The sequence below is a fragment of the Oryctolagus cuniculus genome, chromosome 7, assembly GCF_051225735.1.
Source record: "Oryctolagus cuniculus isolate XC-2025 breed Fujian yellow rabbit chromosome 7, ASM5122573v1, whole genome shotgun sequence".
Taxonomy (NCBI): domain Eukaryota; kingdom Metazoa; phylum Chordata; class Mammalia; order Lagomorpha; family Leporidae; genus Oryctolagus; species Oryctolagus cuniculus.
The window spans coordinates 49,794,925-49,811,546 of NC_142873.1; the positions used below are offsets into that span (position 1 = coordinate 49,794,925).

The 16,622-nt window shown below is 44.6% G+C and overlaps 1 long non-coding RNA gene across 3 annotated transcripts; it reads right to left on the reverse strand.

Annotated features, from left to right (window-relative positions):
* Positions 1 to 6,837: 6,837 nt before the first annotated feature.
* On the reverse strand, positions 6,838 to 16,122 carry LOC149125550 (uncharacterized). Of its 3 annotated transcripts, none has more exons than XR_016237093.1 (4): positions 15,907 to 16,122; positions 15,003 to 15,109; positions 8,810 to 9,079; positions 6,838 to 7,240 (listed from the first exon to the last, which is right to left on the reverse strand). It is a non-coding gene; the product is annotated as an uncharacterized LOC149125550 (long non-coding RNA). The 3 variants fall into 3 exon arrangements; XR_016237092.1 differs by having other exon boundaries at positions 14,947 to 15,109; XR_016237094.1 differs by having other exon boundaries at positions 8,810 to 9,053; positions 15,907 to 16,121.
* Between the last annotated feature and the right edge of the window lie 500 nt (positions 16,123 to 16,622).

Consider the following 16,622-nt stretch of genomic DNA (forward strand, 5'->3'; position numbering starts at 1 on the left):
TAGTAAGACGAAGTGAATAATGATTATGATAATAACTTAGGCCATAAGTAAATGTTTTGTTCTAAATGTTACAATTTTTTTTTTAACCTGGCTGTATAAACACAATTGCTCAGCTATAGGTGAAGGAAGACTGGAAAGGCAGATAAGATGTTGGCAAATATAGCTAACCAAGTACATTTCTTTTGTTAAAAAAAGATTTATTTTATTTATTTGAAAGGCGAGTTACAGAGAAGCAGAGGCGGAGAGAGAGAGAGAGGTCCTCCATCTTCTGGTTCACTTCCCAAATGGCCGCAACGGCCGGACCTTCAAGGATCTGAAGCCAGATCTCTACCTCAGTTACCAACATCTAAAACAAATAGGGATGGGGGCCGATGCCTTGGTGAGGCGGGTTAAAGCCTCGGCCTGAAGCGCCGGCATCCCATATGGGAGCTGCTTTGAGATCCGGCTGCTCCACTTCAGAACCAGCTCTCTGCTATGGCCTGGGAAAGCAGTAGAAGATGGCCCAAGTCCTTGGGCCCCTGCACCGTGTGGGAGACCCAGAAGAAGCTCCTGGCTCCTGGCTTCGGATCGGCACAGCTCCAGCTGTTGTGGCCAATTGGGGAGTGAACCATCAGATGGAAGACCTCTCTCTCTCTCTCTCTCTCTCTCTCTGCCTCTCCTCTCTCTGTGTAACTCTGACTTGCAAATAAATAAATAAATCTTTAAAAAAAAGAAAGATACTAACATTACGATATCTCATAAGGTATGAGGATAAAATAAGTAACACATAAAACCCTCAATTAAATAAGTACTTTATATGCAACAATTTCTATCCATTATCATTATTATCAGTTTACACTCAGTTATTCTTCATTATTAATAAATTTAAGTATATATGAGGGTACTTCAAAGAGGTCTTGGAAAAATGAGATGAAAAGATGTTTATTTTAGTGCAAAAACTTTTCAAAAAGACTTACGTATTTCAAAGGCAGAATTACAGAGCGAGGGAGGGACAGAGATATTTTCCATCTGCTGGTTCACTCCCCAAGTTTCAATTTATATATTCCATTTTAAATTTCATCTCTATATATTCTTCCCTTTTGTTCATAAGTTATATGGATCAAACTAATTCTGCATGATAATAAATGCAAAAAATTGTAATGTCACATATTTGAAATAGTGCCACTGAGTTTTTCCAAATATGGGAGACATACAAACATTAATCTTTCAATTCAATTTGAATAATTGGTAACTGTTATGGTTTGTGTAATAGTTTGGGTGTCACCCAAAGGCCAATGTATTAAGGGCTTGGTTCTCAGAGTCTTATGTTAATAATTTTAAATGGAATTCAATCCGGTTATAGCATCTGAGGGTGGAGCCTTGGAAAGTGATGAGATTGAATTAGGTTGTTAGGGTGGGCACCCAGATTATCAAATCCTGCTGGCTTTATCAAAACAGACCACATAGATGGTAGACTATGCTTTCTGGCCTGCGTGTGATCTTTCCTCTGCAGATGGTCCACCATCTACCATACTCAGACACCAGACCAATAGGTCTGCCTGGTCTTGGACTGTGAACCTTTAAAACTGTGAGGTAAAATAAATCTTTTTCCTTCATAAATATCTTCTTACGGTTTTTTATTATAGTGGTGAAAATTTGACAGAGCAACCAGATATTTACTTTTTTTAAGATTTAGTTTCTTTGTATTTGAAAGGCAGAGTGACAGAGAGAGATCTTCTGTCTACTGGGTCACTCCCCAGATAGCCACAACAGCCAGGGTGAGGACAAGCTGAAGTCAAGAGCCAGGAACTCTCCTGGTCGCCAACATGAGCGGGAGCCCAAGCGTTTGGGCCATCTTCCACTGCCTTCCCAGGCTCATTAGCAAGAAGCTGATCAGAAGCAAAGTAGCCAGGACTTAACCAGCACTCCACTATGGGATGATGTTCAGCTGCTTAGCCCACTAGACTACAACACCGGCCTCATGCTCCAAAGTAGGTAAAAGTGTTCATGTTCTTACCATAAGAGCTTCTCTGAGCTTCTGGACTCCTGCCCTTTGGATCCAGAGAAGAAGCGGGGAGCAGAAAACCTTCCCTACCGTCCCATCACTTCCCACTTCCTGCTCCAGGACTAACTTCTTCTTCTTCTTCTTCTTCTTTTTTTTTTTTTTTAAAGATTTATTTATTTATTTGAAAGTCAGAGTTACACAGAAAGAGAAGGAGAGGCAGAGAGAGAGAGAGGTCTTCCATCTGCTGGTTTACTCCCCAGTTGGCTGCAAGGCTGGAGCTGTGCCGATCTGAAGCCAGGAGCATCTTCTGGGTCTCCCATGTGGGTGCAGGGGCCCAAGGACTTGGGCCATCTTCTACTGCTTTCCCAGGCCACAGCAGAGAACTGGATTGGAAGTGGAGCAGCCAGGACTTGAACCAGCGCCCACATGGGATGCCGGCACTGCAGGCGGCGGCTTTATCTGCTATGCCACAGCGCCAGCCCTAGGACTAACTTCTTAAGGATGACTAACAGAGGCACATTGACATGTTTTAGAGAAGTCCTCACCTTCAGTCCTGGGCTGTTGTTTACTATCATGATTCTGCTAAGACAATTAGAAAGGAATGGAGTATAGTCATATTTCCGAAGTCTGGGATATTTGTTCTTGTGCTTAGTTCCTCTCATTCATACCTGCATCAGTGTACATATTTCTAGGTATCGGGGAAGTCAGCTACCCTTCAGTAGTAGGAATGAAGACACAAAACAGGGTGCAGGATTGAAGTGAAAGGTCAGAGGACTTTATCAATATGAAGGCACCCAGAACCCAGAACATTTTATTAAGGAGGTTATATGCCAAGAATCAGGAACTTAGAGAAAACAGAGTGCAGTTTTATCTCTCAGCATGTTTAGAATGTTTTCTGAGACCACTTGCTGACATTATCATGGCTTGTCTGAACTCTGGGATCTCAGAAGAAACTTTTGCAAGGGCTGGAACAATCTGGCATTCATTTCTTCAGGCATAGACCAAGTACAAGGTGCCCTGTTGCTGATACCCAATCCCATATCTCCACCTTTGTTTTTCTAGAAGAAGTTGGTTGATGAACCAAATACAGGTTTGTCGTTGTTGTTGAGACAAAGCTTTCAATCTAATTTCTCTGACCACACAAAAGGAAAAGAGAACAAGGATTAAAATAACTAGAATTTCAATTAATGAATGCCAGGTAGAAGAGAACCATGTCATTAAGGTCCAGCCAAGAAAGATGAGATTGAAGATTTTGATATCATTGGGTATTTTGATATTTTTCAGCAGAGGATTGTAAAGTTGGTTGTATGACAGTAGTGAGGGATTGACTATCCATGGTAACGTTGTCTTGGCGCCTTGTAGCTGTTGTTTGATCTGTTTCCAGGTATGAAGGGAATTATTCCAGGGAGTTTTAGTAATGCAAATAGCCTTATGTTGCCAATCACATAGGAGATTTTCTTGTAATTTGAGCATTTGTATATATTCCATAGCAGACTCAGTTAATTGCAATTGCATTAGCATCTTCTTAGCAATATCAAATGGAATAGTAAGGGCTTTAGTTATGTTAACAATAGCATCAGTGATGTAAGAAGCCATCTAAACAGATTGGGTCAAGACAACCAGAGCAGCAGTCACAGAGGTAATGATTAATTATGATTGATGCCATGATACTGCAATGAGCATTCCCAGAAAATGTGTTGTACTTAAATTGGATAGGGCCTGCTGTAACACTACTAAGGTATGATAGTATAGGCCTGCATTCTCAAGTGAGGTTAACTGATAACATTACAAAAGATTTACATCAAAATGAGAGAACACTTACATGGGAATGTGAAGTGTCTAAGCAGCATATGAATAGTTTGAACATGAAATTTGGAATAGGAACTGATTGTAAATAATATAGACATTTCCAAGATGAAACAAATAAGGGTGTGGAGTCCAGATTCAAACTGGGTAAGATGCATTGATCAAAAAATGAAGGGTAATAGAACTGTTGAGTGGGCCAAAAGGAAAGATTGTAAAAAATGTGACCCAATCGCCAAACTGGAGGGCCTGAAGAATTAAAGCAGCAAGGTTGAGGAGTAGAAAGGCCTCCTTCACAAGGAATACAGAATCATTACTTTTTACCCAAGAACACTGGGCTATACCATGATTAGTATGAATTCCTGTAGTATAATTATGAGTTTTGTGAAGCCACGGGCTTTGGTCCCAGTCTAACACAAAAAATAGACCCATTATACCCACATGAGTCAGGTGGCCTATGGGACTATGACAACCGTACCAAGAACCTCCTGATAGGACTCACAAAATGTTGACGAATAGCACATAAAAAAAGATTTATGTGGTGTGTCGCTCCCCGTCTTCGTGGAGGAACAACACTAAACCCTGCCTAGGCTTCATATCCGAGTCACGGCACCATTATGTCACTCCCCCTCTTCATGGAGGAACGACACTAAACCCTGCCTAGGCTTCATATCCGAGTCACGGCACCATTATGTCGCTCCCCCTCTTCATGGAGGAACGACACTAGACCCTGCCTAGGCTTCATATCCGAGTCACGGCACCATTATGTCGCTCCCCGTCTTCGTGGAGGAACGACACTAAACCCTGCCTAGGCTTCATATCCGAGTCACGGCACCATTATGTCGCTCCCCGTCTTCGTGGAGGAACGACACTAAACCCTGCCTAGGCTTCATATCCGAGTCACGGCACCATTATGTCGCTCCCCCTCTTCGTGGAGGAACGACACAGGACCCTGCGCTGTTCTTTTGTCTGCTCGGCCCTCCCCGGGTTTGCTGCTGGTTCTTCCCGGGTTGGCTACCGTCCCTCCACCTCCGTGGAGGGGCGGGCCCCCTGCCACTTTCCCCACTTCCGCAGGGGAGCGGCACACCGCCAGCCGGCTCTCTCGGGGGCTGCATAGGTGTTCCTTCAGATAGATGTTCCTGGTGCATGTTGTCTCTCTCCTCCTTTATAGTCCTCTTCCACCAATCCCAACTCTGCTACCCACAACGCCGAGTACGCTGCTCTCCTCCAATCAGGAGCAGGTCCTGCTGTTTATTGGTTGAACTGGAGGCAGCTGTGTAGAAGCTGTTTCCTCCTCTCCCAGCGCCATATTGTGGGAGAGCAGATGCATAGAATAAGTCTTAATTCCAGTAACTTAGTCTAGTCCAGAGTTGCTCCCCACAGTGGTGGGATTGACTGGTGGTTATGTTGCCATGCTTATAACTATCAGTGACAACCACGTTTGCAGTATGATGCTCAAACTGAATCCATAATTGAGATTTAAGACAGAGGCAGAAAGGATCTATCCCTACACTTATGGGCAGGTGGAAGCACACTATGTCAGATTGGACAAAAATTCAGCGTGTGTTTGTTGCTTAGAACTAATGGGTGGGGGCTCTACACACCCTAAATAATTGGTATGGTTATTGAACACCGGAAAAAGGAGGGCTCCTTCCAAGTAACTGGTTCCCACAGAGGAATGGTCTGGAACAAGGGCCCAGTAAGTTGTGCAGGAGATAGCAGGGAAATATAATGAAATGAGATGACCACTAACACGGCGAAGGAGGTGGTATAGAACTTTAGTCTGTTCCGTCTTCTCTGGGACAGCAAACGCTTGATGGGAGAGCTTCTTCAGCCCCCCTCCCTCCTGCCCATCCCATGTTCCTGGTGGTCGTCTGAGTCTGAGGAAGGCCTGGAGATTGAATTGGGGGTGGGCTGGCTCTGGGAGGCTGGCTTCGTAGGTCTCCTAGAGCTGAAGCTTCTGGAAGGGAGGATCCGGTGTCTTAGTCACGATAAGGCTTTCCACACTGTGTGGGAAGCTGCTGAGAAGAATTCTCCAACAACACACAACCATATCCTGGCCCCTCATTGACAAAGACACTAGTCCCTCCTCCGGACCCCCCCCCCCCCCCCGAGGCTCTTGTCATAAAACCTGTGCACGAAGCTTTTCACAAGAGTTACGGCTCCCACATCTGTGGGCAGTGGTCAGACCATCCAGGCCTAAATTGAAAAGTTAAGAGACATCGCCACTTTTGATGTAACTTGAGCCTTCCAGTTGCTCCTTCTTTTTGTCTCTAGTAGCAAAAGCTTGAGAGCTGAATGAGCTCTTGTAATGCTTCCTTGAGCTTGAGGATCATAGTGGAGGCCGGTGATGTGTTTGATGCCCCCAGAGAGTGCAAAACTGTTGAAAATGGATGCTGGTATAAGCAGAGCCTTTTTTTTTTTTTTAAGATTTATTTATTTATTTATTTGCAAGTCAGAGTTACACAGAGAGAGGAGAGGCAGAGAGAGAAAGAGAGAGAGATCTTCCATCTGTTGGTTCACTCCCCAATTGGTCGCAATGGCCGAGCTGTGCTGATCAGAAGCCAGGAGCCAGGAGCTTCTGGGTCTCCCATGCAGGTGCAGGGGCCCAAGGACCTGGGCCATCTTCCACTGCTTTCGCAGGCTATAGCAGAGAGCTAGATTGGAAGTGGAGTAGCCGGATCTCGAACCAGCGCCCATATGGGATACCGGCGCTTCAGGCCATGGTGTTAACCTGCTATGCCACAGTGCCAAACCCAGCAGAGCCTTTCTCAGTCTTAATTTGTTGTGGAAATCCAAGAGAGGCGAATGCAGTGAGGCAATAGGTGGTGACATGAGCAGTGGTCTGGCCCTTCAGAAGGGTGCCATGAAGTATCTTAGAGTAAGTGACTATAGAGACGTGAATGTAGGGCAGTGAGATCAGGAAGGGATATGTGTTGTTGGAACATGCTTGGTGAACTGGACCAACACAGAGGAGCTGGATGAATTGAGAAGAGAATTAAAGAGAAAGAGAAGTGGGACCAGGGGGTCAGGACCACAAGGTACAAGAGTTCCAAATCAAAGCAACATCACATTTTTATTAGAAAAATGCACCCAAGCAAATCCATACAACATGATGTTTCCTTGCTTAAAACAATGTCCTCATCAATAATAGTGCTATAGATACACCCAGAACTGCCTTCTCAAGAGGTTCTTGTTTTCTCCCATTAATGTTTCTCGATATGTTTTTGGACTGGTGACAGAAGCAAAAGCACGTTGAGCTTTTGACTCAGCCAGTGTTCCGGCTTCGTCTGACTGGTTTTCCAGTCTTAAAGGCACATACTTTAACTTCTCCATTGTATCAGACTCCAACAGTTCCCCCTTTTTTCTTTAAAGCAGTTTTAACTGTAAATAGAGCAGCCTAGTTCAACTGCCGCTGTTCCCATTGGTTTCTTCTTCTTGCTTGAAGGAAGACTAGGCACAATAATAAGCAAACACAGATCAGTACAAATGCTAAAAAGAGCATCCCTCCACCCAAAGGCTTAATGAATTTTAAAGGATTTAGATCAGTTATCCCAGCAAGCATCCCTTCTAGGACACCAGCACCCCCTATCATTGAGACCGGATTTGAAAACGTCTGCTCAATGTTATCATGTAACTGTTTTATCAGTGCAGTAGTATTGAGAGATCCCGTTAGATGGTCTTTTATCAAGTCCCATGTTTCATTACTATGATTGTACTTAAAGGGGGTGACACAGATAGTAGTATAATTCCAATCACATGGGAAGCTGCCCCATGTCTTTACCACCATAAGTTGGTCTCCTAACCACCTAACGGCTTGTTGTAAGTCAGCTAGCTCAGATAATATTTCTTTATCCAGTTGGCTTTGAGTGCTCCATAGATGACTGGCATTCTTATGCCAATCTTGCACAAAATGAGTAGTCTGTACACTCTGATGTAAGGAGACCCCAGCGGCTGCCGCTGTAGTCAAAATCATAATAAATCCAACAATAAGAGAAATGAGGATACCAATCATTCTCTTAGCTCTATGCAGTAATTTTGTAAGCACTTCTTTAACTGTATATAAAACAGCCGTCTGTTGCCATTCCCTATGTAATTGAGTAGGAATCCAGATAGACGATCAGCTTCTGAGAACATAAATGGAATCTTGATTATGATTAAAAGGAGTAGACCTGTTGAGACACATGAACAATCTTCCTACCAAATTGAAAGATGTATTTCCCAAGACATTTCCAATAAAGAAGACATAGGGAGGTCGTACGCAGGTGCACACCAAGATGGTTGCATTTTTAGTGAGGGTCAATGTATAATTACCTGCATGAGTATATTTGGCATTCCAGCCATGTAAAGGTTTTAATGCTACAGGAATTTTCCATATTTGGGATTGGCCTAGAGACCCTTCAAGAAATGGGAAAGGAGCAGCCATTCCCACTCCATGCCATTTAAAGCTCTCTTTTGCTGAAGTACTAATTGTGTTGCTATTGTCTTCAATTTGCCATTTGAGGGGGTGGTTATGGCTCCATGCTTGCCCTTTGGGGCTGATATCAATGACCCTTCCATAGGAGGTATTAAGTAGCACAAATGCTTCTCTTCCTCGGCATTTTTCCCATTTGATCCAATTTTCTCCAATATTCGATTTACGTACTTGACAAAAAGGCATAGAAGGATAAGAATAATTGATTAATGATTATAACTGTACTGAAAGGAATAAGCAGATAGCACATGTAATATTATAGGTTTTTGAGTACCATTAGATGAAGCGGTCATCCAGGCTTGATAATTTAAACTTAAGCAATCTGAATTATTTCCAAAACATATAGGCAGACCCTGAGGCCAAATAGTAGCGTTAAAGGGCATTCCTTCTTCGCTCACATGCTCCGGTCCTTTGGGATCCCATGGACCAGGCAACCAAGATGTTTCATTCACAAACAGTAAAGGAGAGGGTTCATGCCAATGTACAAATTGCAATAAAGGAGGGTTTGGTACAAAAGTCCAATATACATGATTACCAGCAACACTTACACTCATTTCAACCACAGCTAGCATTGCTAAACACATGGTAACAGCAGTCTTGGGTTTTCCCATCCTAACAAGGATTTTATCGGCTTCCTGGTTCAGCTTCTTCAGTTGTCCCCAAGTCGGAGGGTGAGCCTGTCTGGGTCTCAGTGTGGGGCTGACAGCCATCCTCAGAGTCAGATTCCTCATTTTGTCCACCGGTGGGTCACAGTCGCATCGCACCCATTTCGCCATATCCAGGCTTCCCAGTCTGGAAGGTAACCACTGGTGTCTCTCCTGAGGAAACACAAGCATATCCTCGCTCCCACATTACCACATCTCCCTTTTTCCATTCTCCTTTCACTTCACCCTTCCACCACACAGGTTGCCTACACACAGGTCTCTCCTTCGCCCAGTGGTTTTCAGTAGCTCTGACACTGTGAAGATCATCTTTTAAACTTAGAAAATTCAGAATAAATAATGTTTGATCTCTTTCCCCCTTTTTGTTTGAATAATTGTTGTTTTGATGTTAACTGTGATCTTTCAATAATAGCTTGTCCCTGGGGGTTATTGGAATAGCAGTAATATGTTTAATCTTCTACTGTTGAAAAAAGCATCGAAGGGCAGAAAGTGTATAGGCAGGACCATTATCCGTTTTAATTTCTTTAGTTAATCCCATTACAGCAAAGCAAGACAACACATGAGGTTTGTTTGTTTGTTTGTTTGATAGCTAGAGTGGAGAGTGAGAGAGAGAGAGACAGAGAGAAAGGTCTTCCTTTACCATTGGTTTACCCTCCAGTGGCCACTGCGGCCAGCGCACCGCGCTGATCTGAAGCCAGGAGCCAGGTGCTTCCTCCTGGTCTCCCATAGGGTGCAGGGCCCAAGGACTTGGGCCATCCTCCACTGCACTCCCGGGCCACAGCAGAGAGCTGGCTTGGAAGAGGGGCAACCGGGACAGAATCTGGTGCCCCGACTGGGACTAGTACTGGTGTGCCAGTGCCGCAGGTAGAGGATTAGCCTATTGAGCCCCAGCGCCGGCCCACATGAGTTTTAATATGAGTAACTTTTTCTCCAGCCAGAGGAGTAGCCACAGAAACCCTGAATATGTATCTATAGTAACATGTTCAAAAGCCAGCATACCAAACATTGGTATATGAGTAACATCCATTGCCATAAATCATTAGCTTGAAGTCTCTTTGGGTCTATTCCCTCTGAGTATGAGGATATTGTTAATGAAGCACAGGAATTACATTGTTTAATAATTCCTTGAGCTTGTTTTCTCATTAAATCAAGTTTTTTTCTGTAAAGTCCTAGAATTACAGTGAGTTAAAGCATGCCAACAAAAATCATCTGGTAATAAAGTGGCCACTGAACTACCAACCTGAGCATTGCCAGAGACCATAGCTCGGGTAGCTGAGTATGTGCCCTAATGTGTATAATTTAAAAAGGATTAGTTCTAGCTTTCAATGAGCATCTGCTAATAAACTTATACTAATGGAATCTTCTAAAAGGTAGGCAACAGTTTTTAAAAATGACAGAATTCGACAAATATATTGAGAATCACTCATAGTATTTAATGGCTCTTGAAATATAGTAAGTAGTAGTTTTGCAGCATATTACTTTCCCTGTTGTGCAGACTTGTAGAATGTTGAGATACCTTTTTTGGTAGGTCCTCAATAAACACCTTTACCATAACTGCCATCTGTTTAACAAGTAGCTGCATTATCTAAGGGAGAGTGATTATTTTTTGCAGTATCCCTTGAGTTTCTTCAAGGAAGGTAAAAAGTTTGGATTTAGGATAAGGACAATCTAAGATTCTTAAGTAATGAGAGATCAAATCGTCAATTTATATTTTCAATAAAAGCATTGTCAATGTGTCCCTTAAAAAGAGGAAGAGGCCGGCGCCGTGGGTCACTAGGCTAATCCTCCGCCTTGCGGCGCTGGCACACCGGGTTCTAGTCCCAGTCGGGACGCCGGATTCTGTCCCAGTTGCCCCTCTTCCAGGCCAGCTCTCTGCTGTGGCCCAGGAGTACAGTGGAGGATGGCCCAAGTACTTGGGCCCTGCACCCCATGGGAGACCAGGAGAAGCACCTGGCTCCTGCCATCGGATCAGCGCGGTGCGCCGGCTGCAGTGCGCCGGCCATGGCGGCCATTGGAGGGTGAACCAACGGCAAAGGAAGACCTTTCTCTCTTTCTCACTGTCCACTCTGCCTATCAAAAAAAAAAAAAAAAAAAAAAAAAGGAAGAAAAATTATATGGGGATCAAAACCTATGAGCATCTTTAGTCTTGTTCTTCCCTTATGAATACTTTGATTAAATAAGTCTCTAATTTCTTTTGCTGAACATATTGTAAAAATATCCAGTCAATCCATTTATCTTCAACTTGTGATATAGAAACCTGCTAGAAACTGTATAATGAGGAAAAGTATAGGGTGATGGGGAGGTTGGTATCAATTTGGTGAGGTTGGCATAATGAACATGACTTTGCATTCAAGTTTCTGAACAGCTTTAGGAGTTAAGTGACATGGACTAAAATAATCACCATTTAGAATGTTAAATAAATTGGAGAGGGCAAATTTGGGAATCCCGAGTGATGGTTGAAGCCAGTTTATGTCACCTAGTAATTTTTGAAAATCATTGCGAGTATTTTAAAAAATCTCTTCATATTTGTAAATTTGAGGAGCCATTTGATTATTTATAATCTTGGTACCTAAGTGTGAATAAGGAAGTTGAGACTGAACTTTATCGGGAGATATAACTGATCCAGCCTGAGACAGATACCCTTGGAGTTGATTAAATAATAGCTGTAGCTCATTCTCGGAGGGGGCAGATATGAGGATGCCATGCATGTATTGCATAATATAAACACAAGGGAAAATTTTCTAAACGGGGCTAACTTGAGCAACAAAAGATTGACATATAATAGGGATATTAAGCATTCCTTGCAGTCAGAACTTCCACTGGAATCTATCTGCAGGATCTCTCAATATATTAACAGAGGGTATAGGAAAAGCAAATTTTTCTCTATCTTTCCAGCTCAGGATATAGTTAAAAAACAATCCTTAAAGTGAATACCAAGTAAAGGCCAGTCTTGGGGTATCATAGCAGGATAGAGGTCCAGGCTGTAATGAACCCATAGGCTAAACAGCAGCACTATTTTCCTCAAATCTGTTAACATTCGCTATTTTCTTGATTTCCCTTTAATTACAAAATAGGAGAATTTCAGGGGCTTGTGGATGGTTCAGTATATCCTGCTAATAATTGTCCTTGAGTTAATTGTTTAAGGCATCCAACTTTCTTTAAATGGGGCCATAAATCTCACCAAATGGGGGTTTGATCAACCATTTTATGTCATGGGTCATGGATGCGCAATAACAGCCCCAGTTGGATACTGAGACGCTGGTGTCGGTTGAGGTTGAGGTTGACACTTTCTATCGTCCCCTGCTCCTTTTTCCTAACCCTTTCTGTGGATCATAATTCATATTCACGTAATATTTTTTACAGAAGGGGATATTTGAGGAATATGTAGGAAAGCTCCCCATTGACTAAGTAAATCTCGTCCCCAGAGATTTAAGGCCATGTCTAATAGATAAGGCTGTATTGTACCTTGTTGTCCATCAGGCCCTTGACAATTCAGAATAAATCGACTTTGATGGACTTTATCTACGGAGCCAACGCCGGACAAAGATGTGGTTGTAGACTTCAAAGGCCAGGCAGAGGGCCACTGTTTCCTCGCAATGACGGAAACATCGGCTCCAGTATCAATTAATCCCGAGAAGGATTTTCCATTAATTATTAAAGAGCAAGTGGGTCTGTTAGGCTGAATGACAGTATTATACCAGATTTGGCTGTTGGTGCTACCAAAGCCACCAGTCCTCTGATGTGGAGAGGAATTCATCTTTACTTAGGGCAGTAATAGTAGCTGAGCTATGCGATCTCCAGCTGCTAATTGATAAGGGTATTGGCAGGAGACCATGATTTGAATGTGTCTTTGATAATCCTCATCAACAACCCCTAGATGAACTTTGACTCCTTCGAGGGTACAGCTGCTTCGTCCAATTATCAGACCCACGGTTCCCTTTGGAATGGGGTCATAGACTCCTGTAGGAAGTTTTTGAACCCCAGCAGCGGCGGTAAGCAAAACATTCTCAGCTATACTTAAATCAAGGGCTGCACTTCCTGAGGTTGCAGGGTAGAGATCGGAGACCATTCGCGGCCTGGCTGGTTGTGTGTCTGGCTGGGACATTGCTGAATGAGCCTCGTATTGTGTTTGTTGGGTCCTGAGGCTGGGCCCTGTTTCCCGTTTCCCGAGGATGCTCCATTGCCCTCTCTATCAAATTTAGAATGACGCTGATTCTCCCAAGGTTTTTCTTTTTCGCTCTGGGGACCAATTCCTGGGACAAGATTTTGAGAATTATGGCTAGAACTAGTGCCTGGATCACAGTCCAAAGAATGAGGGTTACTAGGTGGTTTTTCAGACCGACAGTCTTTTTTCATATGTCCAGGTTTTCCACAGTGAAAGCAATTTCCTTTAACTTTCCCTGAATTTAAATTTTTAAGAGCAGCAGCCAATAGGTTTGCGTTATATGTGGGGGATCCCACATCACGACAAGTTCTGATATAGTCCTCCAAGTTTCCATTATTCAGCTTAATGGGAAGCAGGGCTCTTTGACACTCATTATTTGCATTTTCAAAGGCCAACATTCGTAACAATATTATTCTTAGACCTGGTTCATTCACTGTTCTTATTAGGTTATCATTCAGTCGCTCAATAAACTCCTCATAAGGTTCATTTAACCCTTGTTTAACTTGAGCGACAGGAGGAATAGTTTCTCCTGCAGGGATAATCTTATCCTAAGCCTTTAAACAACACATTCGAAGCTGGTCCACAGCTCGCAGGGTAAATTGCCGTTGATTGTGAAAGCCAACCCATTGTCCTGTGCCCGTGAGCTGTTCAGCAGTAATGGGGACAGGAGGATCAGCTGCTTGGTTTCTCATCTCTTGCTGTCTTGCTGCATCAGCCCACCGTGTCTTAAACTGCAAAAATTCTGCTGAGGATAAACAAGTCCTACTTAGCACGATTGGGATGAAGTTCTCATTTATCACTAATGCTTCTAAAAATTCTCTTGTATAAGGAGACCGTAAACCATAGAGACTGATAGCCCGTTTCAATTGCTTCACTGTATCATAATTTAAATCTTTATAAACAGAATGCTGTCCTCCTTCGGGAAACTCAGGGATCTCATCTGGGCCCAAAGAGGTCACAGTCAGAGGGGCGACCAAGGCCTCACCCCATAGGCCTCCGTGTCCCCACTCCGCTGAGCTTGTCGGATGCCTCTCAGCAAAGCACTCTGGTGGCATCTACCATTGCGATCAAAAGCAGGATGAGCAGAGGCGGTTGGGGCAGGTTTCTCCTGCTCAGGGTGAGATAAGTTCATTACTGCTAGAGGAGGAGAGGGCAGTCCTTTTAGCTGTTTCACTGACCCAGAACTTTTAGATCGGGGAGGGGGACGGTCCTTGAATCTCGGCTTCTCACACCCACCCTGGTCCTCAGCCTCGCTCTCCTTTTCTTTTTCGACAGGCAGAGTGGACAGTGAGAGAGAGACAGAGAGAAAGGTCTTCCTTTTGCCGTTGGTTCACCCTCCAATGGCTGCCGCAGCTGGCGCGCTGTGCTGATCTGATGGCAGGAGCCAGGGGTGCAGGGCCCAAGTACTTGGGCCATCCTCCACTGCACTCCCAGGCCACAGCAGAGAGCTGGCCTGGAAGAGGGGCAACCAGGACAGAATCCGGCACCCCGACCGGGAGTAGAACTCGGTGTGCCTGCGCCGCAGGGCGGAGGATTAGCCTAGTGAGCCGCGGCCGCTCTCCTTTTGACTCAGAGGACGTCACCTCCTCACCTTGCAAGGACTTCAAAGCCAAGCTGATCAGATTACACAAGGACCACAGGGACAAGGGAATAAATTCTCCCTGCCGGTGAGCAACCCGCAAACATCTAACCACCTCATGCCACTGTTATAAGTCAACCGTTCCCTGAGCTGGGAACCAATAGCAATGCTTTTCAACAAAAGTAAAGAGCTCTCGAAAAGTCTGAGTTTTGACTTTCACTCCTGACGGTTTCAGCAAGGTTTTCAGCAACTTGATATACTCAGAATTTTTACTTTCACCTTGTCCCATGTCACTCTGGCCGTTCGGCAACTTTCCCCACCGGAAAGGTCTTAACCTTGGGCTTCACTGGGCAGTCGTGATTCCCTTCACTGTGTCCGGTCCCTGCTCTCGTGCCACTTGCTGGAACGTCTTTGGTGAACGGGGCTGGCTGACACAGAGGAGCTGAAAGAATTGAGGAAAGAATTAAAGCGAGAAAGAGAAGTGGAACCAGACGGCCCAAGGCCACAAGGCACAAGAGCCTCGAGACAAAGCCCCATCTCATTTTTGTTAAAAATACCTGCACCCAAGCACATGCACACAGCATGATATTTCCTTGCCTAAACCAATGTGCTCAACAACAGCAGTGCTATGGCTGCATCCAGAACCACTACCAAGGGGTTCTTGTTTTCCCCATACGTGTTTCTTGAAATGTTTTTGGACAGAAGGAAAAACACGTGGAGCTTTTGACTCGGGCAGTGTTCCGGTTTTGTTTGACTGTTTTTCCAGTCTTCAAGGCACCTATTTTAACTTCTGCTAATATTCCATTTGTATCAGATCCCGCAATGTTTACACATCCATCTGCCAAGTTTGATTGGGCTGAAGCCCCTGGGGATTGACCCCCTGAGGAGGAATTTGTGGTCCCAAAGGTTGATAGCTGTGCAAGAGGCCACAATTGGTGGGACCTCCTGGTGAGTTCAGGAGAAGGCACAGGCAGCATTAAGGCCCTGGCATTTTGATGTAAGAGCTCTTGAGAAGCACAAGCTGTTACAATTGAGAGAGGGCCACTAGGCGATCGGCAGCATTGCTGCCTTCAGGGAGAGGGCAGGAATCCAGAGTGTGGCCAAAGGTGAGTAATAAAGACTGGGCAACTTCGTGTACATGTCTGATGTTGGACTTCTGTAAATAAAGTGAAAGAGAGTGACCATTCCACTGCTACCCTGGTGGGTGTTTACCCGAAAGCACGGAATTCCCTGTCTTACCGGCTGCCCCGGAGCTCCCTGAAAGCTCTTTCCGTTTCAAGCCGTCGGTCCTCTCGGCACTCCTTCTGGTCCGGACCTAGCCTCACGCTGGCCGCCACTTGCCAGGGACGTCCAGCTTGCTTTCGGCCGAGGGAATGCAGACACAAGTCAAGAGGACTTCATCGATGTGGAGCAAAGTCAGCCAGACCCCAGAGCATTTTATTAGGGAGGTAATTGTGCAAGAAGCAGGAACTTTGAGCAAGAGGAAGTGTAATTTTATCTCCTGGCATGTCCAGAACGCTCCCTGAGACCATTTGCTGATGTTATCATGGCTTGTCCGAATCCGGTGTCTCAGTAGAAACTTCGGCAAGGGCTGGGAAAATCTGCTTTCTGCGTTTTTGACCCCAGGTCATGACATTCTTTTTCCTCCAGCATAGCCCAGGCACAAGTTATGCTGATGCTGACTGTTAGGGCCACCCCTGGGCCTTTTCATTTTGCAAAAATGATCCGTGTTAGTGCAAAGGCACTGAAAAGTTATGTCCTCCAAAATGCATGCACTGACGCGCTCAGCACCTATGTGATGGTATTTGGAGATGGGGCCTCTGGGAGGTAACCGGGTTTAGATGAGGTCCTAGGGTGTGGTAAGTGCCTTTATAAGGAGGTTACAGCAGCATAGTGCTCCTTTCGCTCTGTTTCTCCCTACTCTGTGAGGACACAGTGAGAAGCCAGCTGTTCGT